General features: G+C 40.7%; 1 protein-coding gene and 1 pseudogene across 3 annotated transcripts in view; one reads left to right on the forward strand and one right to left on the reverse strand.

The window, feature by feature from the left end:
• Window positions 1–17,642, forward strand: part of ston2 (stonin 2) — a 317,978-nt gene that overhangs the window by 90,862 nt on the left and 209,474 nt on the right. The window lies entirely within an intron of this gene.
• Window positions 13,041–13,219, reverse strand: LOC120519183 (annotated as a pseudogene).

A 17,642-nucleotide genomic window follows, 5' to 3' on the forward strand; every position in this document is an offset into this window, starting at 1 on the left:
AAGTATACAGAAAAATGTATCTAATATATAAAGCAGAGTCTATGTATGTATGTGTGTTTGTCCGCTATACAAATCTGCACCGGGCTACCGATCGCCACCAAACTGGGCATGGGGCTCCTTTGTGACCAGGAGGAGGTCATAGGGTATGTTTGGTTGTGAAAAATGTTCAGGGTGAAGCGCAGGGCACCTTTTCACCGACACAACGTTCGGCACATGTCCCCGTACTTATCATCGACAAGATGGCTGCACGTTGCATCAGCCGTTCACGGCGGCGCCATCTAGCAGCACTTTTGGTCCCTGTGCGTCGATCTTTACCCATGTTTCGAGTAGGCCGACTCCTTTCATCGAGATGAAGAGGAACTGCCGTTTGGATGTGAAGCGTGAACGACCCAGTCCGCGTGCCTGGCTTTCTATATTTGTGGTGCTATTTGCTTGCTTTCCAACTCACAGTACCATTTCAGTGTTGCTCTTTCTGAATGACTGGTGCTATTTGTTCACTTTCTGATGTATCGTAAATAAGGTAAACTCATCTCACCGTACTGCTTATTCTGTATGTAATACCATGTAACACATTATAATTGTCCTGCTTTTCGCTAATATACCCATGCCACCGAAAAAAAGATGTAGAATTGGAAGGTTACTTCAGATGCCAGAAGAAAGTCTATTTCAATGGCGCCTGAAACGCCACAGCAGACAAAATCCAGACTGGAGGAACTTACAATAAAATGTGAGTTAGAAAACTGTTTGTTCTATTTCTATGTTCTTTCTTTCATTTGAGAAATTCATCGGTTATAGATTACCAGGCAATGCCCGATACTCCTGCTTGTTAATTATAAAGGAAATTACATACATTAAGTCTGTGATCAAAAATGAGTTTTCAGAAAATGGTAGGGACTCATAAGCATTAACGATGCTGTTTTGGTGTTTGTAGTTTGTTAAAAAAATCCGATGCATTTGTTTTTTTTTTTTGGAAATTGTTTATAATCTCTCTCTCTCTCTCTGTCTGTCTATCTCCGCCCGCGTAGTAGTGAAACATACTTTAAAAATCAATAAACAAACAGGTATCGCTAGCTAAGCAGAGGCAAGGTATGCTCCAAAATGCAGAGGTAATCGACTCGAATGAACACTGGCATGTGAGTGACGAGGGCCTTGCCGGCTCTCCACTCCTGATGTCACGCTTCCCCCTCCCCTCAGCCTGCAGCCTCTGTCTCAGATTAGCGAGAATAAATCACTCCTGCAAGTGAACTATGATACTTAGTAAAATGAGAGAAGTAGCAAAATAAAAAGGAATGTTCAAGAAAATTATTGAAAAAAACCCGCTTTAAATCCATTAAATACTTCTCTGGTTCGCTAGCTAAGCTGAGTTAAGGTTACGCCCCGAGGCTGGTGCGTGAGGGAGGAGGGCCCCACCCTCTTCTCCTTGGTCCACTGTGTCTCTCTCGGATTTGCGCAAAGAAATGGGTACCGCAAATGAACTATGATACATAGCATGACGAGAGAAGTCGCAAAATCAACTGGAATGTTCAAGCAAATTATATAAATAAACCCAATCTGAATCCGTTAAGTAGTTCTCTCGTGAAAAGTGGACAGACATACAGACAGACTGAGGTTAGATTTTTTGTTTTATATATATAGAGAGAGATGTGTACATATATATACAGTATATATATATATATATATATATATATATATATATATATATATATATATATATATACAAATAAGAATGTTTGTCTGTGTGTTCCCTATACAATCCTACACCCTTTGACTGATCTGAACCAAATTTTGCATTGTCATTGTGTAGGACCATACGGACAAGATTACTTTGGACCCCAAAATATTGACCATGTGGGCATTTGTTTTCCTGTATCCTACAGTTTGCGCACCAGTGTCACATACCAACTCAGACCTAATGAAACAATTAAATAGCCTGAAGCCAGACTATCAGACAAAATGACCAGAGCTTAACATTACAACACCATGTGCTGCTTCTATCTGAGTATTGTGCACTTTGGCAGGGAGTGCTGGATGAGGCTTTACTGAGAGTCGAAGTGCAGCTCAACACAAAGGAGAACTAAATGGTTGTTTGTTATCTCCTGCTCTGTTTGTTGGCTTTTCTTCATAATTTAAGCTCTAAAAACGGTCTACTGTAAACTAAGAGGATGAGTCAGACATGACAGCATTTACGGTTACAACCCAGCAAAGAGTTATTGCAATTCTGGGGTCCAATCAAAAAGACCCCCAAAAAAAACAAATTCTTGACTCACTAAAGCAGAGACATTGGTATATTGGCGGATGAATATATTACATTAAGCAGGCATCGAAGATTAGAAGCTAAGTGTTGGCCTTTAATAAATCCAGTTTGATCTTGTGATATTACCAAAGGCAGCACTTTCTCCATCCTTCTAGCTAGGACTTTGGAGAGTATCTTAGCATCATTATTTAGAAGTGAAATTGATCTGTATGATGCACATACGTCCTTATTTTGTTTAGGAAAGATTGTGGTTAATGTTTGGCGAAAAGTTTGAGGTAGAATTTTATTGTCTGTAGCTTCTATGAATATTGCGAATAGGAAGAGAGCTAGCTGAGTGGAGAACATCTTATAAAATTCGGCAGGGTAGCCATCGGGACCTGGTGCTTTCCCACTCTGAAGTGACTTTATAACATCTAATAATTTTGATAGTGTCAACGGTTTATCCAGTTCCTCTGCACTAAGAGTATCTATTTGTGGTATCTCTAATGCAAAGCATTAGATTGTGTCTTGTCTTCTTTAAACTCAGTAGAATATAAGAATTTATAGTAGTCTCTAAATGTGTGCATCATATTTTTATGGTCAATGATTTTGTCTCAGTTTGTGTGATGGTGATTGCTGGGATTGCATTGTGAACTTCCTGCTTGTGGATTTGTTGAGCTAAAAGCTTATTAGTGTTCTCTCCATGTTTATAGTAATGATGTCTTGATTTATAAATAAGTTGTTCAGTTTCTTTAGTTGTCAAGAGGTTGAGTTCTGAATGCAGAGCCTGTCTTTTCCTATGTAGAGCCTCAAATGGACACCTGGCATGTTCTCGATCTATTCTAGTAATGTCAATGGTTAGCTTTGATACCTGCTTGGTTTCCAATTTATTTCTGTGGGAAAGATATGAGATAATCTGTCCTCTTAAGAAGGCCTTCAGGGTTCCCTGAGTATACCTGCAGAGATCTCTAAGGATGTATTTGTCTCTACAAAAAAAACTGATTTGTTTTGATATAAATTCTGTAAAGTTCTCGTCTGCTAATAAAAGTGCGTTAAGACACCATCTGCGAGATGAGTATGTGGGGCATAATGATTTTAGCTACAAGATCAGAGGGGCCTGGTCGGAAATAACAATAGCGTCATACTTGCCGGATTTAATCGTAGGCATGAAATGGTTATCTATAAAGAAATAATAAATTCTTGAGTAACAATGATGCACTGGTGAGTAGAAGGATTATGTTCTTGAATTTGGGTTTAGAAAACTCCAGGGGTCTGATAAGTTGTGGTCAGTTACAAACTGTGTAATTGTCTTTGCAGTATTAGATGTCATCACCCCTGTGACAGGAGACCTATCTAGGTCTGGAGTTAAAACACAATTCAAGTCCCCAGCCATCATAATTTTATGAGTGTTCACATTGGGAATTGGTGCAAATACATTTTGGATGAATTCCCTACCATCCACATTGGGTGCATAAACATTTATCAAAATCACTTTACAGTTAAATAAACTGTAAAGTGGCCCTGGATAAGCATAGTAAACCCTAATAAAATAATAACAACAACAATAAACCAAGGGTATGATGTTTAACAGTCTCCTTTAGAATAGTAAAAAGAGAAACAAAAAAGTTACTAGTTTAATTTCTTCCACACGCACATACATAAACGTGTATATTTGTAATTAAAACATAAACATTTTGTTACAGAGAAGGGAAAAGAATGTATAATTACGGCACCAGTGTCATTGCAAGCAGATCAGACAGCCGGTGATATCTTCTTTATGATGCCATGACAGGATGCGACTTATGATTGTATTTCAAGAAAGTGTTGGGATCAGCTTTCTTAACTGCTTTTCTGATTCCTCCTTGGAGGAGAAGATGTGATATTTGTCTTGAATATCCACTTTCAGTTTGGCAGGATACAAGAGGCTGTATCTGATATCGGCTTTTTGTAAGCGCTGTTTAATATTATAAAAAGAGGCACATTTAGCAGCTGTTGAGGGTGAGAAATCAGGGAAAATAGGAATGAGGTTATTTTCAGATATTATCTCTTGTTTCTGTCTGAGAAGTGACATTACTTTTAATTTAGATTGTAACTTCTCGAAGTGCACAACAACAGTCCCAGGTTTAGAGGTGTTGGATCCCAGTATGCGGTAAGCTGCTGCTATCTCGGTGTCTGATTTAAAGTCCACTCCAATCATTTTGGAGAATAGTTCAGCTATGAATTTCACTGGTTTGGACTTTCACGATTCTCAGGTAGACCTTCGATTCTAATATTATTCCTTCTACATTCATCTTCCAGAGCAGCAAGTCTGTCTCTGAGTTTTTTGCGTTTGGAATTCACAGCTGTGCTTTTCCATCAGTGGTGGAGGGTAAATGTTCGGCAGTTTCAATTTTAGTTTGTGAATGTCTGCTTAACGTCTTCCAGCTGATCGGCAAGTGCTCTCATTTTAGATGCATTTTCCTGAATGTGCTTCTCAATTTTTTCCAGCATTGCTTTAAAGGCCATGTCAAAGCAATTATATACTCGTTTCTCAGATTCTTTATTATCCTGCTGCAGCTCCCGCCGCAGCATCTCGTTTGCCTTCTCACTTGCCTTTTCGCTTTTCTTTATATCATTCTTTATCTCTTGCTTGAGCTCAGCGATCATTACCTTCAGTTCGGACAGATCATTTCTGCTTTCGTGCACTGTAGATGAAGCGGCGAGCTCTATTACAGCCTATGTTCCCGGCTCGTTTGCTTTCATTTCTTAACCCATTTTATAGATAAACCTGAGCAACGCTGGATATTTTGGCTAGCTATGAATATACAGTGAACCCTCCCCGATCATGGGGGTTGCATTCCAGAACCCCCCGCGAAAGGGGAAAATCCGCGAAGTAAAAACCATACGTTTATATTGTTATTTTTATATTGTCACGCTTGGGTCACAGATTTGCACAGAAACACAGGAGTTTGTAGAGACAGGGACTTTAAAACACTGCAAACAAACATTTGTCTCTTTTTCCAAAGTTTAAACTGTGCTCCATGACAAGACAGAGATGACTTGATGAACAGTTCCGTCTCACAATTAAAACAATGCAGACATATCTTCCTCTTCCAAGTAGTGCGCGTCAGGAGCAGAGAATGACAGATAGAGGGAGAGACAGAGAGAGAAAAGCAAACAATCAAAAATCAATAGGTGCTGTTCGGGCTTGTACGTATGTGAAGCACCACCTGACAAAGCAGCCGCAAGTAAGGGAGCAATGTGAAGGTAGTCTTTCAGCATTTGTAAGACGAGCATCTGTATACCCTAGGGGTATGAACAGCCCCTCTGCTCACACCTCCTCCGTCAGTAGCAGAGAATATCAAAGAGAGAGAGAGAAAAGCAAACAACCAAAAATCAATAGGTGCTGTTCAGGCTTTTAAGTATGCAAAGCACAATGCGGGAAGTATATCGTATGGAGTGAAGCCGCGAAAGTCGAAGCGTGATATAGCGAGGGATCACTGTATTATACTGTCATGTTTATTATGTTCCTACATCCCCATTTTGTTTTATGTTTTTAATTGTTGTTGCTGCCATTTTCTTTATATCTGTATGGCTTTGGGCATATTGTTTATCGTCACTATGCTTGTTGCAGGTCACCTGACTCAAAGGTTCTTATGACTACCAGCCTACATAAGATGTTGGTACACCACCTTCTACAATATGTGTGAGATTCACGTTACTGGCAGCAGTTAATTCTAAGTCTTCTCAGTGGTCAGGAAGTCTTGCGTTTTTTTTTAACTCATTTTCATTTTTTGTTGCACTTTTTGATTTCGAACTCTTTATCCCCGCCGTGATTTACAAGTTCTCTCCTCATCTCCTGGTCTATCACTCTATTTAGTCTGCTAGCCTTTCCATCCTAAAGTGATAAAGCAACAAGGAGGAAAAACATTCCAGACAGAAAGGGGTCAAAAACCATAAACAAGCAACAAGGTATCTAAAAACATGAGGAAGAAATTAGAAGATGCTCTAGCTCAAAATAGAAGAGTGGCGCTCCTGGAATTCAGCCTTTGACAAAGGCACTGATGCAGGTCCTGTCAGAGCTGTGCTTCTCCTTTTTATTCCCTTTGCCTCCTCCTCCTCCTCCTCACAGTGTATTTAAGGTGGCTTAGTAAGAGACAGGGATGGGCAGTGAAGTCTCACCTACATAAGAAGAGGGGCTGTAAGAAGCCCAAGCCCTCTGCTGATACCCCAATTATAAGGTGGGAGCACTCTAATCTCTTTACATGCACCACACCCCTTGTGGTTAAACGGTTAAGTGTGAGTCAAGAATATCCGCTAACAGGGCGTCGCATTCCATTGTCTTTATTAGTAAGTTAGAGTTAAATGTGTGGTTTTTGAGAGAAAGTTTGTATTAAAAATGAGGTTCTGGTAGCTTACATTTCTGTCTTTTGATGTTTGGATCGTGCCCAACCAGAAGTTATTGGCTTCTTGTTTTCATGTGGTATTTTCATAAACTAGTCTTATAATATGTGTTTCTCCTTTTAAGCAGCTGTTCCTCCTTATTCTTAATCTACTTAAATAGAGTTGCAGCTCATCCAGACTGTGTCAGGTGCAAAATAGGAACCAACCATGAACACAGGGCCACTTTGAACTTACCAAATAACTGAACCTACAAGTCTGTGGAATGGCTGAGGTTCTGGGTTCAAATTGTGACCTGGCCAGTGACTGTGCAGAGTTTACAGCTTCTGTCCGTGTCCACAGGGCATTATGTCCGATATTCATGATTGGTGAATCCAAAGTGATCATGCGTGAGTGTGTGTGACTGTGAAGGAACGAAGTGGCGTCCACAGCTGATTTCCTGCCTTCTCAGATCCTCGCTAACCTGAACTCGATTAAGGATGTTCAGGAAATGGACGGATCGGGAGAATTTTTACTTTCAGTCAGATGCTTATTATATGTACTCCATTGTTTTATTAACATTTTTCAGCCCCGTGCCCCCTTTTTTTTTCTTTTAAATCAATTTGATGAATTTTGTTTCTGTAAATGGAACCCATCTTAAATGTAATGTGCAAATGAAATTATTCAAAGCAGGGGCTTTTAACTGGCAAAGTGGAAAAGCTCATTATAGACCTATTTTGATATTCATTGTGTAACTGCTCTTTTGCCATATAATTTAAGAAAACTATGCTATCTTTGCATAATCACCTCCTTAGTTTCAGTATCTCTTCACACTCTCCGGTTTTACATCATTATTATTTTGACATCATTTCAAAAATTAAAATAGATAATGTATTCTGCTGCACGTTTTTATAGATATGTAGTATTACGAGTGTGACTTTAATGAAATTCAACAGTTTTTTTTTTGTGTTACTGCAAAAGTGAGAAATGGAATAATATATTAATTAAAGGCTGTTGCTTCAACATGTCATCTGTTTTATGCCATGTAGCAGATGATTCAATTTGAAGCTGCAAATAAATGCAATGCATGTTTTGTGTCCCATAAGCCATCATTTCATTACATGAATTAGTCAGGTTCTTGTTTTATCCAGTGATTTAAACCTTTTCTTTCAGTGCATTTGAATTGTGGATGAAGACTTACAATTTTGCCTAAATAAAGATCAGGATCGGTCTACACCGGGGCTCTTCAGGTCAGTCCGGTGGGGTTATGGTGGGTTGCCAGTTTTCAGTAAAACCAATATCTCAATGTACACACAGTATGTGATTTTTGATTCAAAACAAGCCGTCAAGCCGTATTTTCACCCTCTACTCCCAAACAGGGACATTCAGCAAACACGGGTTCTGGGCAGAATTTAAGTTCATGGCCTTACATTTGCTATCTACAGTAGGACGCGCATGTGTGGGGCAATCTGTCTGCCCCCTAAAATGTGCCCAGTTCCATAAAGCCGCCTCCGGATACCAAGATCAAGTGTTGTGAAGCTACGTATTGCGTTGTTTTGTAAAGCCCTTTACTAAAATCTCAAAAACCAAAATAGTATCACTACTGTTTTTTAACTAATCATTTGATATATTGCACCTTGTAAGCTGAGCATGCTTTAGTTGACTGAGGAAAATCAAAAGGAGGGCACGTCCTCTAATTAAGTAAGGAGTTTCCTTAGAATCAGATTTATTTTGTTTTAATAAGGATTTGGATATACAGTGGTACCTCGGTATACGTCCTTAATCTGTTCCAGATCCTTTGACTTATACCAAACAGGACGTATACCAAACAAATTTTTCCCATAAGAAATAAAGGGAAAATGATTAATCCGTTCCCATGAAAACAAATCCTATTGTTATTGGCATATTATACACTGATGGGGTTGTATAAAATAATTTAAACACTGCTTAATACTAAAATACATAAATACAAAAGCAATTAGATGAAATAAATGAAAATTTAACCTCACTTTACTTTTTAATAACGTCTTTGTTTTTCACAATCGTAGATACCGTCGTTCTCGGCATACGTTATGCAGCAGCCAAGTCCCGGATACGCATGCCACCTTCATACTTTTCAACAATCAATTCAAATTTACGTGAAAAAGCACAAAATCACGTGAAAATTCACATAGAGTTATAGCGCGGGTTGTTCACTGAATGCTAGCAACTGGCGTACTGATGCTCGTGGGCAGTCGTGGGTTTGTCTCGAGAGTGGTAAACAAGGGTGGCGCGTGGTGTTCTGGCACGTGAGTCGTATTCCAAACAAAGGTCGTATTCCAAGCAAAATGTTTCGCATCCAAACAGAACGAATACCAAGTTGGACTTATTCCAAAGCAGACGTATACCAAGGTATCACTGTAATTATATCCTGTGGCCCCTGTGAACATGCCATAGTGAGACCGAGCCCCCTGATCAGTGTGATATGTTCTTCTGTGCATGGTTAAGGATTCTGCATGTGTTCATTGATGAGACTAACAGTCATGTCTTTATTAACAGAGAGCAGCTACTGGTAAAAAAAAAAAAAGATGAAGTGTAGAAATCACAAACTGGCAGGGCTTCCATCGATGGGGCAGAACCAGCACTTTAAATCAAAAGGAAGGTGCAGGTGGTCACCTGAAATCATTATTTCTTTAACTGATCCTTGGGGACTGTTTTTGAAACTGATCTTTTCATTAACTTTTTTAAAGTTCAAACGAGAAATGTCCACAGCCCCTCACTCATAAATTACTGACTGCTGTCAATAAAGATTGACGGTGTTGATGGAGAAGTTTAGAGAAGGCCAGAAGGAGTTGCATTGAGTCTTTGTGGACCTGGAGAAGGCATATGCCTCGAGAGGAGCTTTGTATGAGGAAGTCTGGAGTGACAGAGAAGTACGTAAGAGTTGTACAGGATGTGTATGAGGGAAGTGTGACTGTGGTGAGGTCTGCGGTAGGAGTGACGGATGCATTCAAGGTAGAGGTGGGATTACATCAGGGATTGGTTCTGAGCCCTTTCTTATTTGCAATGGTGATGGACAGGTTCACAGATTAGACAGGAGTCACCATGGATTATGATGTTTGCTGATGACATTGTGATCTGTAGCGAGAGTAGGGAGCAGGTCGAGGAGACCCTGGAGTGGTGGAGATCTGCTCTAGACAGGAGAGGAATGAAGGTCAGTAGGACCACCAAGACAGAATACATGTGTGTGAATGAGAGGGAGGTCAGTGGAATGGTGAGGATGCAAGGAGTAGAGTTGTCGAAGGTGGATGAGTTTAAATACTTGGGATCAACAGTACAGAGTAATGGGGATTGTGGAAGAGAGGCGAAAAAGAGAGTGTAGGCAGGGTGGAGTGGGTGGAGAAGAGTGTCAGGAGTGATGTGTGACAGACGGATATCAGCAAGAGTGAAAGGAAGGTCTACAGGATGGTAGTGAGACCAGCTATGTTAAATGGGTTGGAGACGATGGCACTGACCAGAAAGCAGGAGACAGAGCAGGAGGTGGCAGAGTTAAAGATGCTAAGATTTGCATTGGGGGTGACGAGGATGGACAGGATTAGAAATGAGGACATTAGAGGGTCAGCTCAGGTTGGACGGTTGGGAGACAAAGTCAGAGAGGCGAGATTGTGTTGGTTTGGACATGTGCAGAGGAGAGATGCTGGGTATATTGGGAAAAGGATGCTAAGAATAGAGCTGTCAGGGAAGAGAAAAAGAGGAAGGCCTAAAGAGAAGGGTTATGGATGTGGTGAGAGAGGACATGCAGGTGATCGGGGTGACAGAACAAGATGCAAAGGACAGAAAGATATGGAAGAAGATGATCTGCTGTGGCGACCCCTAATGGGAGCAGGCGAAAGAAGAAGAAGAAGAAGTCAATAAAGATTGTCATATGCAGTGCAGCAATGGCACAACAGTAAAGCATTTTTGGACACAAATGTGTTGCTCAGAGGGATTACATTGCTGAGGATGGGATGGAACATCATTTAAAACAAGCAGAAGTTCATTTGAATAGATCAAAACAGAAAAAAAATCCAAGCATGCTAAAGTGGTCTCAGCCATTTATAGATCCTGACACACGGCCCTTGAGCTTTAATCAGAGAATAATCATCTGCATTGGAGATTTACATCCATTTTCAAGCCCACCTAATCCATTCCTTAGCCCCATAAAGACCAGGCCTCTGTTCCTCCAGCATCGGGCACAGGCCTTCTGTCCATCACAGGGCACATTTACATGCATATGGGACCAATTTAAAGTCACCACACACATCTTTGGCGCATGGAAGTCAAATTGGAGTGCATGTTATAAATGTAATATGCATGTTCAGTTTATTTTTAGAAAGGCAGCACACATATTTGAAGTTATTTTTAATGGAGACTGGGTGGGGGTACAGTTGATTGGCAAGCAGCAGAAAGAGCCTCGTGAGAACCAGAAGAGCTGGAGGCTGAAAATGAAAAAGAGAAAGGAAATGGCTTTATTGTGTAGGATTGGTGTCATAAATATTCCTCCTCATAATCTACTCACAAGAGATTGTGGTCATAATCATAATATTCATGAGATTTTTGTGCAAAAGGAGATTCAGACTGGTAAAAGCACGCAGGCTTGTAGCTATGACAACAAATTGCATTCAGGACGTTTAGGTGCCACTGTTAAAATTCTGCTGTTGCCTCCTTTTTTTTGGGACTAATCATTTCCTCTCAATGCTGAAAGTGAAATGAGTTTGAGGTGCAGTGACATAAGGCTCAAGTGCAGGTTTGGAAGTGGATGACCGCGGGAGGTTTGGAGATGGCAATTACAGCTTCACGGGATGAACTTTGGTGTAAATTTAAGGGGTGTGAGGGCTCTTGAGGTGCCCCTGTGCCCAGAATGAATGCCAAGGAGGCCAAACTTAAAAGGGCATTTTTATTAGAAATAAATAGCACAGCTTTGAGAAATAACAAATCCAAATAAATGAACAGAACCGAGTAAATACCTCTCATGACCTCCTTATTCCCACTGGCTTTATAGCAGGGTGACTGGTCCACTATGCCACTAAAATGCCACTAAAGATAACTACTTTCTGTACCTTTTCTTCTAAACCTTTTCCGTCTGTTCCCCTTGCTAGTGAAGACCTTGTCTAGGTCACCTCCTGAATTCAGCTTCACTGGACCATTGACCAGAATGTGCTGTAATGTCTTAAGCTAATGTCACTCTCCTTTTTGTCATGGGGTATGTCAGATCTGCCAGTCCCGGCTGCTGATCTTATTGCTGCTCCATGTCACATTACACAACTGAATATCACAGCTGATACCTCATTTACCGACTGAGCGCTGGTCTTCCAGCACAGTCGCGTTTGCCCGTTTTTCTGACAGCCAATAACGTGCTGCCTGACAGCGCCAGTGCTGTACAAAGGGTTAATAGCTGTGGTGCATTCAGCTTTCTTTTCTTTTTTCCATTCGGTTTAAGTACAGGGTGAGTCAAAATTATGTTAACATTTGAATGGCAGAAACAATTTATTTACAAAACAAACTTCATATGTGCAAGATGATTTACAGGAATTGTCTAAACCTGCTCGTCATCATGTTCAACACATATGCCGTATGTGGCACATAAATTGTCCACATAAATTGTATATAAATATATACATAGTAGTACCATTAATGTTAACTTCATTTTGACTCACCCTGTACATAAAACATGAGACAGACAACCTTGGTTTAAATCATGCGTGTGTTCGTTATCCCTCATTGCTACATTTTATGCATTGCATTTCTGACTGGGGTGGCACGGTGCCTCACAGTTAGGAGACCCGGGTTCACTTCCTGGGTCCTCCCTGCGTGGAGTTTGCATGTTCACCCCGCATCTGCGTTAGTTTCCTCCCACAGGCCAAAGACATGCAGGTTAGGTGCATTGGCGATTCTAAATTATCCCTAGTGTGGATGTGCGTGTGTGTGTGTGCCCTGTGGTCGGCTGGCACCCAGCCCGGGTTTTTTTGCCGGCCTTGCTTCCTGTGTTGGCTGGGATTGGCTCCAGCAGACCCCCATGACCCTGTAGTTAGAATATAGCGGGTTGGATAACGGATGGATGGATTTCTGACTGAATGCTCATTGGTTCTCAGCTCTCCCACTCAAGTGCCCACCTCTCTGACCAAGGAGAAACGTAGCCAGTTGCAGACAAGTTGGTCTCAGTCATTGGGTATGTCACATTAGACAATTAGTTTCACTGCAGCTGCCAGCTTGCTCTGTCTGATTAGTTTTCATATTTGGAACACTCTATTAATCCCGATCGAAAAATTGTCTTCTTGCATGCCCTTTGGAGGTCAGAGCGCAGGGTCAGCTATTGTACAGCACCTGGGAGCAATTTTCAGGTTAAGGGCCTTCCTCAAGGGCCCAAAGGAGTAGAATCCTTTCTGGCAGTAACGGGATTTAAACCTTTCAGATACCAGTGCCGGTCCTTGGTCTCAGTGCCACCTCTCTGCCTTTTAGTGAAGGACGATACATGGACTGGACGGAGCAAGCTCCTATTTCATCTCCATGGTCCAAAAATCAGTTTAATATATGGTCCCCAGATAGGGGACGTATCAGATATGAAATTGATAAGAATACTTGATCTTTGCCAAAATGCAGAGAAGCGATATAAATGAAGGCTATGACTGAAAATCACTGTAAAAATCGGCTAATGTGACAAAGCCTTTAGCAAGTGATTGCTGTTTGTTAAAAATCCCATAATCACTCGTGAGATAAGGCACACCACGCCTTCTAGGTCTGGCCTCCTACAGCTCCATCTGTTGACTGTCAGTCCCTGACCACTCTTAAATATCGGGGTGCTTCCAACGTATGGGGCCTATTAAGAATATCCACCATTTTGGATGTTTTCACATCTTATTATTATAGCACAGTGGATTTAATTTGGATTTCAACTGTTTGCAATGTTCTGGTTATTGTAAGCCGTTAGTTACTAATAAGCACACTGAAATGGCCCCCATGTAGCATTCAGTGCTGTGTGCACAGGTGTATGCTTGTCATTAATTCAGTTTATTTTTATATAGCGCAGACTTACAACGCTGCCATGAATGCATATGTAAAATTTTTCAGATTACTAATTACATAATGCATACATATACAGATACATATTTACTTGTTATTATTTAAATAAAGTTCCATCCATCCATCCATTTTCCAACCCATTGAATCCGAACAGAGGGTCATGGGGGTCAGCTGGAGCCAATCCCAGCCAACACAGGGCGCAAGGCAGGAACCAATCCCGGGCAGGGTGACAGCCCACCGCAGGACACACACAGCCACACCCACACACCAAGCACACATTAGGGCCAATTTAGAATCGCCAATCCACCTAACCTGCTTGTCTTTGGACTGTGGGAGGAAACCGGAGTAGCCGGAGGAAACTTGAATAAAGTTAAAAGAGAAAATTTAAAAGAAAATTACAAAAAAAGTTAAGCATTTAAAGATATGCCAAAAAGTACACCATCCTTATTAATGTAAATCTTGCACTTTTCTGAATGCAAAATAAGAAAAGGAAAAAAGGTCAGCAAATAATACAATGAAATGAATTAAAGGAATAAACGACTCCCAGATTTGTGAAATTGGAACAAACATCTGCAGCCATGGGGGGCCCAGCACTGAACTTGAGAAGCGCTGGTGTCGAGGACCTCTGTGCTGCCACCTGCTGGACTGAGGAATGTCTACGCCTAGACCCCAAGTCTCCCAAAGTCATTTTCCTATGTCTGTGCTCCTGGAGTTATTACTTCTGGAACACTCTATGTGAATATATGGCACGTCGTACTTCCTCTGGTGGTATTTCTTATATTTTGATAGCCCAGGTGTTTAACTTGCTGTCTTCTTATATAACACGCTACCGTGGCTGCCCGTTTGTCTGTCCAGGATTTTAAATCACCTGTAGCTTACAACCCATTTGATGCATTGACCTGAAATTTGGTACGCATATACTATTTGACCTCTACTGTACGCTTTCGGGGTGATGATTTTTATTCCTATTTTTATTTTTTATTTTATTTTATTGTAGAATCAACTCTTGGCAGTGGCCTGCAGGGCGGCTATGCGGCTCATGCGTACGGGCGCCGTTCTCATTCCCTACCACCTTCCCTGTCACTTCTCCTACTTCTTCATATCTTAACTCATTTTTGAGGCAGATTGAAGACTTAATTGCCAGCTTAAGTGAAAAATTAAGAAAAACATACTAAGTAATTGCAACACAAACACTGACTTGATCAGTTTTAACGTGAAAAGATGCTGATGAAAGAAGAGAAGCAGCGGGTCGCTAGGGTGAAGAAAAGAAGAGCTGCTCAGGAAACAGTAAGCGCATCAACCTCTGAGCAAACGAATGATAAACGTACAGAGAAAGAAAGAGGAGGAAAACTAGGAATACTCAAGTCAAGTGAATTCGCGGCACGTCAGTGTGCAGTACTGGTAAATTATATTCTTTGACCGTCTACTGTGGGTTTCAGGGTGGCATTTTATTTTAGAATGTATGTAAACAAAGCAAGGATCTGAACCAGGAAAACAAAAACCCACAATTACCGAAGCCAAAATCTGTGAGACAAGCACACACTCAAAAGGACTGCAAAGATCAAAACCAGTAAAACACAAATTGATGAAATTGAAGCGCAAGAAGGGTATTGAAATCTAAGTAGTGAAAAAGAAGCGCACCTCAAATGACCCTTTTATGCTGTTGAGTAATGGCTGAGAGGCTGAAAACCTCTGGCGTCACGCCGCGTCAATGGGCAAAACTTGGCAATTTAGTGCAGTGGAAAATGGCCCAAATTGAAAATGATTTTTAGGAATTGAAAAAAGTAATTCCATCAGATTCCTTGGTGTCAAAACTCCAATAATGATAAGCACCTCAATGCTAGACCCCAAAAATAACCTGTCAATAATAAGTCTGTGGAACCTGATATGGATGAACACTAAGGGTACATTTAGGGCAAGAGATACCAAGTGTCAATTATTTTTATATTTATTTTGTTACCTGTCTTTGTCTAGTTGTTATATGTTATATCATGAATGTGATAAATCCAACTCTTCATGGTTTTCATGTTGTGCTGCTGTATTTTATGTTATAAACTAGTGGTTAAATGTTACTGTATTGCTCGGTGGGTAATACTGGAGATCCAACAAGAATGGAAAACTATAATGCAATCTGAAATTCACCTTAATGATGTTGACAAGTCTGTCAAAAAAGAAAGTTAGTGACCTATTGTTAATCTCTCCTGGATCTAGAGGGGTTTTCATTAAGACTTGAAACAGCCGAGAAACAATCTATATATATAAAATTCTTTTCGCGTTTGAAACGGAAATTACATATGACCACAGAACATACACAGAACATATTATAATACAGGAACTAATCACTTCGTCTGTGGACGCCATTTTGATATCGGCTTTACGAAGTGTTATTATTTGTGTGAGAGCTATTTTACTGATATTGAAAAGACGTAAACACAAACACGCTGATCTATCCCATAGAAGTGCGCCCCGCGTCGCCGTCTCTGGACTTCAGCGCTGAGCCGTCTGCCACCTGGCGCATTCTGACAGAGAAGTTTTATTTATTCGTCCAAGTGACTGTCGCGGAAACTGCCACATTGTAACTTTTTTTTAATTGGCAGTACTTGATAGGTTTGCGTCTTTCCACTTTTTAACTGCGCTGAGCTATAAACAATGTGAAGACGAGACCGCCTTCAGCGTTGAGGGGTCATGACAACAAGTGGACGGTGGGAGGCACGGAATGTCGGGCTGCTTCGCAGTTTCGGGCAGTGTCCTCTCTTCTTGCACTGCTTGTGACACTTCAAGTGCCCTGTCGGCTCCTTGGACAGTGGAAATCTTTACGAATGAGTGTAATCGGCGCCATCGAAGCGTGACTCTCTTGGTAAATTGCGGTGCACGGCTACTTACTGTCCCTTAAGGTGAGTTCAGGTCACTAAAACCCTGCAACATTCAAGGTTGCTTTTGTGATGAATTCTTTTAAGAAGATGGAGGGTTTACATCTAAGAAGATGTACCGACCTCTTCATGTGAAGTATTGGACTTGGGAATTGTTTGGACCTTCTGCCCGTTAAGCATGGAAGGGCAGCATCCACATTTCTCAGAATAATTTTTCTCTTAAATCACAGGCACGTAGTGCAAGGTTGTCAAGGGGGTAGTTTACCAGAAAGCACTCCAGTACTGCTCAATGTATCTTTACTTCTTAAATGTTAATGTTTTACTGTTTAATAATTTATACACTTCTTATATATCATTCAAATTCTCTTATGAAAATGTTTAATTGTTTAATAATTTATATGTTCTTTATATGTTCTTCAACTTCTTTTATCAAACTGTTTTACTACTTAACTTATTTTATAAATGCTATTTTATTTTTTTCCCTTGCACTCAGTGAGTGAAGTCACTGAGTAATCAGCTAGTTATTTAATAAAAATATTGACACCTTTCCAGCACCCTTCTTCAGGGTAGACATCTTCACGGCAAACGCATCATTTCTTAAGTCTAAATCTTTTATTCGGTCCATGGTTTTGGATTACATGGTCTTCATATCTGTATTTCAGATTCAAATGGACATGCATTTATTGGAAACCATAATAAACTGCATTCACCACATTACCACAGTATTTTATTAACAAAAGGACTTACTTAGTTGTTTAGATATTTGTAATGTTTTCTTTTAAAATGATTACTGCAGTGATTAACGCAGCTGCCTCAAAATTTCAGCAGATTGGGTTCAAGATTCCAGTGCCCGATTACTTTCGCTGTGAAGTTTGAATCTTCTCTCCATGTCTGCATGTTTTTTACCCCCGGGTACTCCATTTTTCCCTCTCAATTTCCAAAGAAGTGCTTATAGGTGACTGTAAGGTGTATCCAGATGTCCAGGCTAAACTGCCCACCACGGCATAGTCATTCTGGGCCACTAATCATCCTCCGTCTCTAATTGGCTTTCTCTCGCTCTCTCTCTCACCTATTCTCCACCTAATGTAATGGCTACCATTGCATCTTCCAGGTGGGTGCTACAAGTTAGTGGTGTTTGAAGT

The sequence above is a fragment of the Polypterus senegalus genome, chromosome 18, assembly GCF_016835505.1.
Source record: "Polypterus senegalus isolate Bchr_013 chromosome 18, ASM1683550v1, whole genome shotgun sequence".
NCBI classification, from domain to species: domain Eukaryota; kingdom Metazoa; phylum Chordata; class Cladistia; order Polypteriformes; family Polypteridae; genus Polypterus; species Polypterus senegalus.